The sequence below is a fragment of the Anopheles arabiensis genome, chromosome 3, assembly GCF_016920715.1.
Source record: "Anopheles arabiensis isolate DONGOLA chromosome 3, AaraD3, whole genome shotgun sequence".
In the NCBI taxonomy this organism is placed as follows: Eukaryota; Metazoa; Arthropoda; class Insecta; order Diptera; family Culicidae; genus Anopheles; species Anopheles arabiensis.
Genome location: NC_053518.1, coordinates 59,013,282 through 59,021,379, shown reverse-complemented (window position 1 = coordinate 59,021,379; position 8,098 = coordinate 59,013,282). Strand labels below are relative to the sequence as shown.

The 8,098-nt window shown below is 44.0% G+C and overlaps 1 long non-coding RNA gene across 1 annotated transcript; it reads right to left on the bottom strand.

The window, feature by feature from the left end:
- Nucleotides 1-227: 227 nt before the first annotated feature.
- On the bottom strand, nucleotides 228-898 carry LOC120902738. Its single transcript, XR_005739469.1, has 3 exons — nucleotides 622-898; nucleotides 425-515; nucleotides 228-359 (listed from the first exon to the last, which is right to left on the bottom strand). It is a non-coding gene; the product is annotated as an uncharacterized LOC120902738 (long non-coding RNA).
- Nucleotides 899-8,098: the final 7,200 nt, after the last annotated feature.

Below are 8,098 nucleotides of genomic sequence, written 5' to 3'. Positions count from 1 at the left end.
ATGTCGCGCGACATGCATGCTTGAAATCGATGCTTGTTAACATTTTATTTCAAGCATCGTGAGTGTCCCAGCGTGAGGGCTGAGCGCACCTCCCCTCATTCTCAATGCCGCGTTTTTGGTTAATCCTCGCTCCCACCCTTTCTTTCCTTCTCATCAACGAACCCACCATTCCCGCGAGCGTAGACCGATCAAAAAATTCCAGGAAATTCCGACAGTAAGTCTGCAGTTTTTTATTCACAGTACTGTTTGGCAAAATATCAATTCTTGATGGCGCGTACTGGCGATCAAATCGTTGGCTGCTTGCTCCACCGATGGCGCGTGCTGTTGGAAGAAAAACACTTGCTGTTTGATGCGTTTTCCTGAAGAATGAAAGATATATCGAGCATTAGAATGATGAACAAAACTAGGACTTTTTAAAACTTACCGATCACGAAGATATTTGAAGTTAAACGGCGACTCTGTATGCCCGATTCACCTTCTTTGATCGGTTATCAGGTGCTTTGGTAATGAAATTGCTAGGTGAGATAGAAAATAATAGAAGAATAAACAAACATTAAAAGCAGTACGATTGTTAGAACACAAACATCATTTGGAAGATTCTTCTTTTATGCATACACTTACCCGTAGATCAAGTGACAAAACAAACTGCATTTACGCCTGCGTTGACATCTTTCACGATTTACTTAACCACTTTTCTATAAACTATTTATAATTTTCACTGCATCTTCCGGCACCGATCCTTCCCAAATGAAATTTGCATTCGTTCTGGCAATGAGTTTCGAACGATCAAAACACAACGCGAGAGTGAAGAACACAAAGTAAATGGCACTATGTACAAGTGTTGATCATATGGTCAAAATAAAGTATAATGGAATTTTTTTACTTCAAATGAATTGATTTTATTCTGATTTAAATTTCAACTATTGTTATCAGCCTAGTTGTTAATGTTTAAAATTTTGATGAAGTGAAAACATCATTACCAGATAAATGAAACGATAATCGACGCTTTTTGACCATATCGAATTATGATCGTCTTTACACATAGTGTCATCTCTTGCGCTTCAGGGTCTCACGCTCAGAGCAAAAATTCTCGCAACTTCGCATCGGTGGGAGCGATCGGCTATGGAGAGGTGGAGGAGTGCGAGTGTGTGTCTCATGCACACAGCGAAATTTTGGTCAACACCTCGATGGTGGGAGCGTTTTTCCATGGGATGGGGTAGTGAAGTGCGAGTGTGTCGCATGATTCCTTCAAAACTAAGGCCAGGAGTAGCGAGAGGCATTAAATTGAGTTAATCTTTGCCAAGCGGGAGACAGAACGTGACGCTACGAAAAGCGCGGACACACACTTCTGTCAGTTTGAAGTCCGGTTGGTTGCAGGTTTATGGAGTCGGGTTAAAGGATCGAAGTGTAGGATATTGTCAATCCTAACATTGAGGACCATCTTTCCGTTGCCTGTTACTAATGCGAACGTTTAAATTTCGTCTTTATAGGAAAATACTAACATGATAAACAAAACATCTACAGCTTTCTAATATTTAAGCTTGGTGTACGGCTCGGAATAGCAACAATTATATTTTCTTTACAAATAGTCACAATAATCAACTATTTCTTTTAACCTTAACTAAGCCGCCAAGGGCCGCATAATAGGCACCCGAGGGCCGCATGCGGCCCGCGGGCCGTAGTTTGGAGATCTACACCATACGAAAGCAAAAGCTTAGTTTAACAAAGTTATGGTTAATGCTTAACACGTTCAGTTCGATGGCAGGCCCCAGGGACTGCTGACGGCTGACAGCAATTGGCCGTCTGGCGCACCAACACATCCAAACCTTCGACAGCGCGCTCAGGCGAGAGGGGTATGAGGTGGAGCCAGGGACGGGTAGCTCGACAAGCGGCTTGACAAATTTGTTGTTGGAGGGAAAAAGAAAGCCTGATAAAATTCTCCGAACGCTATGATTTCTTCCGTCGCTTTGCACAGCGGGACCTCTTTACAAAAGTAGCAATCTCCAGTTTTGGCCGATTCTCTTCAATATACATGAAATGCGCAATGTTCGTCCAATGATTGCTGGGATTTTGTTGCGGCAATACTAAGCCGGGAAATGCGGATGATTATTTGAAGAAATTGGTTGAAGAATTAAAGATTATTATGGTGAATGGAACAACCATCAATGGTGTAACCATTGCAATCAATCTTCGAGCAGTTATAGCGGATTCTCCAGCTGGATGTTTTCTAAAAGGTAACAAAATAACAAAGTTTACATAAATTTTAGGTTTAAATATAATTAATCAATATTTACCATTACATGAGTGACACATTTCAATGGATGTAATAGTTGCTTGAAATGCACATGCCACGGAGAATTCAACCATGATTCACATACAGTTATTTTCAATAGGGTGAACCATAAAATGCGCACAGATAAGAATTTCCGAGCTAAAGCATATGGACAACATCAGAAGAAATGTAGCCCATTGCTCGAGATTCCATTTTTGAATATGATATACGAGACATAACTGTATCAGATAGGTTATACCTGATAGATTTGGGAGTGTAACGAAGATTGCTTCTAGGTTGGAGGGATGGTAAACTAGGATTGCATGCAAAATTATCAGCTTTTGCCGTCATTGAAATTTCTGAATTGTTGCAACTCATAAAAACTTCCATCAGAAATACACAGATCATTTAGAGGTCTGAACGTACTAAAATGTTGGAAAGCAACATAATTTAGTTCATTCTTGCATTATGCCGGAATAGTAGTTGTTGCAAATGCAACTTCTTTCCTAATCGCATAAAATAAATCAGACACGTTTTATAAAACTTTGATTTAACGAACTATAAAGAACGTGTCTTTATTCGCGGTAGCAGGAAAAAAGGACGAGAGCGCATCTCTCGCCTCTATTTATAATATACAATTCGCGATGGCCGCCGTCGTCTTCAATCGTTCCCTTTCGCGCGCCTCGTGGTTGGCTTAGTAAACGTCAATTGGAGTCGACATTGGCCCATGCAGCAAACAGCGCTACAGGGCCATTACACGTTTGTAATAATAGTGCTTAAAGATGTTTTACCGGATTATTTAAAACGTTTTGTTGAATCCGCGCACCAAATTTATTAAGAACGCAGCCATTCAATCTGGTTTCCAAACGGCTTTAACAACAGTTGCTGAGAGCATTAAATCCGTAATCGAACCATTAACAAACGAGATTAGAACTGGATTCGCACGTATGATTCAGCTCGATCATAAAACGCCACGAAGTAGTCACCCACCCGCAAAAATTCGCCGCACAAATCCATCGAAACGATTGTTTTCTGATGTCATAAACGACAACCGTTCAATGTTTACATTTCGTGCTACTTCCATCAACAACCTAAACAATAATTGTCAATACAAAACTACACAGCCTATCGATGAACCCAACCGTAAGATTCGCCCACCACCCACAATCACTGGCACAAAAAAAGACACCGCATCATTCGCGATCAAAATAGTTCCTGCTCAACCTTCGGTGCAGAAATGTGCTTTGTACATTTCCCGACTTTCTCCGGATACCACCACTGACCAAATTGTTCAAATGGTCAAGCAAGCTTTATCCATCGAAGACGTCACAGCATATTGCCTTGTACGCCGGGGCACAAACACAGCAACACTCTCATTCCTATCATTCAAAGTGTTAGTGCCTGCTTCTATAAGAGAATGTGCACTCTCCCCGGACACCTGGCCAATTGGTCTATCGGTGCGCGAATTTGTTGATTACCGATTGCAACAACCAACTGCAAATTTTCGTCTACACCCACCTATGGGACTTTCATCCCCTACAACCTTTTCTGCGACACAAAATACGCGATCACCGCAATCGCCGAACCGAACAATCCTGTCGGCACACACTACACGAGCCTCACCCACACCGCAAACGAACTAATTAGTGCTTGTGTGCGTGCACATTCTGCTCCACCGAATCCTGCACTAATCTCTAACGTCACGCACACACACACGCATATTTATCAAACGAGGACGGCACTTGAACACAAGAACACGGAATCCGGCTCACCTTTGATTAAAAGTGATTGCTCTCACCTGAATATTGCTCCTGCATCAACGAATGAATGCGCTCATGTTCTTACCAATAGCAAAATAAGCTTTCACACAAATGATCACGAATCCGTAACAAATCATGAGCAGAACAATCAAAACAATGCCGATCCAACACTCACACAAATACGTGGCGCTAATGTCAATCCAGCAGGGTTTGCCTCCACTATTTTTCGACAAAATTATTCTTGCATATCTGAGCTTTCCGTGTATTACCAAAACACCCGAGGTCTACGGACAAAACTCTCGAGTTTCTTCAGTGCATCTTCAAGCTGTTCTTTTGATATCATCGCGATCACAGAAACCTGGCTCAAGGATGACATTGCCTCGTCTGCACTCTTCGATGACCGATATGATGTTTTCCGAATGGACCGTAACTCCTCAAATAGCCAGAAAACCCGAGGTGGAGGGGTACTGATTGCGGCTAAAACCATGCATCGTCCCTCAGTAATCACTGTTGCGAGCTCATCAACCGAAAGTATCTGGATCCGCATGCGTGTTGGCACTTCATTCGTAATAATCGGTACCGTTTACGTTCCACCGATTCTTAGTAATAATACCGAATATGTTGCTGCTTACTGTTCATCACTTATGGAAATTTCTGAGAAATATCCACAAGACTCGATCCTCGTGTTGGGAGACTTCAATCAACCAGGCCTTTCTTGGCTATGTGACACTTACGGTTCTCTACATGTCAACATTCCGAGATCCCATGTTTTTTTTTAGTTTAGTTTAGTTTAGTTTATTAATCGATGGACTATGAAGCCCTCTCGAGTCAAAATTTGTTTACAATACATTACATTAGATAACGAACAGAACATTTATATATTGTTATTGTTGAACGCATTCCGAACACTTAAAAGTGAAGTCAGTTCCGTTATCGTCATTCCAGGCTCATAAATATCGTTAGCTGAATTTAATAGACGGCACATACAAAGAAGGGGGTTGCGAGAGCCAAATGTTGTTCGGGTTTCAGCGACTGCCAGCATTGGTCGGCGACGGAGTATTCTGGCAGGAACATACAGGTGAATCCTTGAAAGCAGCTCGGGACAGTCGATGGTTCCGTTTAAGATTCCCGTGATAAATGCTAGTCTGGTGTGCTCAACACGTTCGGCGAGAGGCGGGTTTCCAAGCAGCAGACACCTAGTTCTGTAGTCGAGACGACGCGGCCAATCACGAAGGGCGAAGCGCGTTGCCTTCCGTTGAATGAACTCTAGCCGCGCAAGTGCCCGAGTAGATGCTGGCCACCAAACAATGCTAGCATATTCCAGCAGTGGTCTGATAAGTGCGCAGTACAGTGTCTTGAAACACATAGGATCACGAAGCTCGCGCGTCATGTTTATGACCAAGCCAAGTAGACGATTGCCACTAGCGACTACTTGGTCTATCTGTTCTTCGAAGGAGAGTTTAGCATCTAGGAGGACTCCTAGATCCTTTACACAGTTCACTCTTTCGAGGTTCTGACCATCAAGCGTATAATTAAACAGCGCTGGAGCTCTTGAACGGCTGAATGAGATTATGGCGCATTTATCGATACAGACGCTTAGTGCACTACGCTTGCACCAGGAGACAAATTCAGTCAAAGTGGCTTGAAGTTGAATATGGTCCTCGGGCTCACGGATTTCACGATAGATTTTAGCATCATCTGCGTAGAGTAGGCAACTATTATCCGGGAGTGCCGTGCACAAGTCGCTTATGTAGAGCAGAAACAACAGAGGCCCCAGGTTGCTGCCCTGGGGTACGCCGGAAGAGGCACCGATAGATCTAGATTGGTGGGAACCCATTCTAACTGCATATGAACGACCACATAAATACGATTTCATCCACTTTACCAGGGGTGGTGATAATCCAAGTCTATCAAGTTTTGCCAGAAGAATGTTGTGGGACACACTGTCAAAAGCCGCCTTAATGTCCGTGTAAATGGCATCAACCTGCATACCATCATCAATGGACTTATAACAGCCGCTAACGAATTGCATCAGATTTGTCGTAGTTGATCTCTTAGGCATGAATCCATGTTGGTTAGTGCTGATGTATTTGCCGGCAGATGCCATTAATGGTTCATAGATGAAGAGCTCGAACACTTTGGCGCAGGCAGCTAAAGAGGTAATACCTCGATAGTTCACTGCTTCGTTTTTGCTGCCCTTTTTGTAGATGGGTGTTAGCCAAGAGACCTTCCACAGTGATGGAAAGGTTCCTGTGCGCAGAGATTCGTTAAGAATCTTAGTTAAAACAGGAGCTACCGATACGGCACAACGCTTGAGAATTATCGCTGGGATACCATCTGGCCCCTCGGAGTATGACGACTTTAGACGCTCGATTTTTTGGGTAACCAGGGTCTCGGTGACGATAGGTAGCGTGACATGAATTGCATCAGCCGGAGTGTTCACGAGCGCGGAAGCAACAGCCTCCGGAGGTGTGATGTTAGAGATGAAGCTATCCTCGAAACGCGTGGCGAACAGTACACAAATATCTAATGGCGAGTGTGCACAATTATCCTTATACCGAATAGTCCCGGGGAGGCCAGTTGACTTGCGCATGTTGTCGGCAAAGCTCCAAAAGCGGCGAGGGTACTTTCGCAAGCTTCGTTCAGTCTGGCGTATATATCGACGATAGCAGACTCTATTATAACGTCGATAAAGTGGATGAGCACCATTGTAGTAAAGCCGACACGGTGTGGATCGATTAGCGCGTAAATTGTCATAAGCGGCTCGCTTTGCTTTTTTTAGGGCATGTAATGTGCGGTCACCCCACGGCGGTCCGCGATGGGGCTTTTTAATAGGAGCACATTCACGCAATGCGGCCCGCATAAACTCTGAGAAATCGTTCGTGGCATGGTCAATGGATGTATAGTTTGAGCATTCAAAGGATTGGTTGAAGGAGCAGATCAGTCTCTTGAGTTTAGTAAGGTCAGCACGTGCGTAATTGAGCTTTATTTCCGTAACAGTGGTAGCGTGATTCATAGACGATGCTGTGATTTCCAAATCAAATTCGAGCGGTGGGTGATAGCAGTTTATTGGCAGCAGCGGGTGCTCGCTGACGCGTATGAGCGAAGAAGTTGCTGCACTTGACCAATTCCCGTATGCAAGGTCTAAAATGCGCCCCATAGAGTTAGTGTTGTTATTGAGTTGGTAAAGCGCATTCTGGTGCAGTCCATCGACGAATTGGGCGCTACGAACTGAACTAGTATGAGGTTCAAAAAAACACAAAAGGGGTTTCATGATTCGATTGCGCAGGCGACCAGGAAAGAGCGGGTTGGTTAAAGTCTCCCACGAGCACGAATCTGTCGTTTGGACCTAGTGTGTCGCAAATGCTGTTGACGGTGTCCAGTAATGCATTTATTTTTCCTTCGTCCGTGCTATGGTTGGGAGGAAGGTAGGCAGCAGCAATGAATAATCGGTACGTCGGGAGCTGAATGCAGATGCAAGCAAATTCAAGTGTTTGCGCAAGCACTGGAAGCGCATGAGAGCGGAGAGCGGAACTCACCGCAATTAGTACTCCACCGCCTCGAGATAGAGAGCTGTTTGCGGCATTTCTATCGCAACGATAGACACAGTGCGCATCGCCAAATAGGAGAGCTGTGGGAAGGCTGGGATCGAGCCAAGTCTCAGTGAGTACCACAACATCATAGTCCGCTTCTAACACAGTTAAACGGAACTCATCAGCTTTGGATCGTAAACCTCGCACATTCAAATAGTATACAGTTATAGACGTGGAACGGACATTGAGTGGTATGCGTGTGTAAGTTGGTGCAAGGTCATCGGTGAGAGATCGTGTCGTTGACGTGTTGTTGTTTCGTGTAAACAAATGACTAGTCAGATTCAGTGGCACAGTGCCTTTTGAGGAAACAGTTGTGTGATTGTTACTTAATGAAAAAGTGTTGAATAGTGGTTTGGTGCATTTTTACGGTGTTTGGTGTAGCTGTAGTTGTTTTTGGTGGAGCAGGCGATATTAAGGTACAATTTATATCGGGTGATAATTGTACCGGGTGCATCGGGCTATGTCGATAGGTG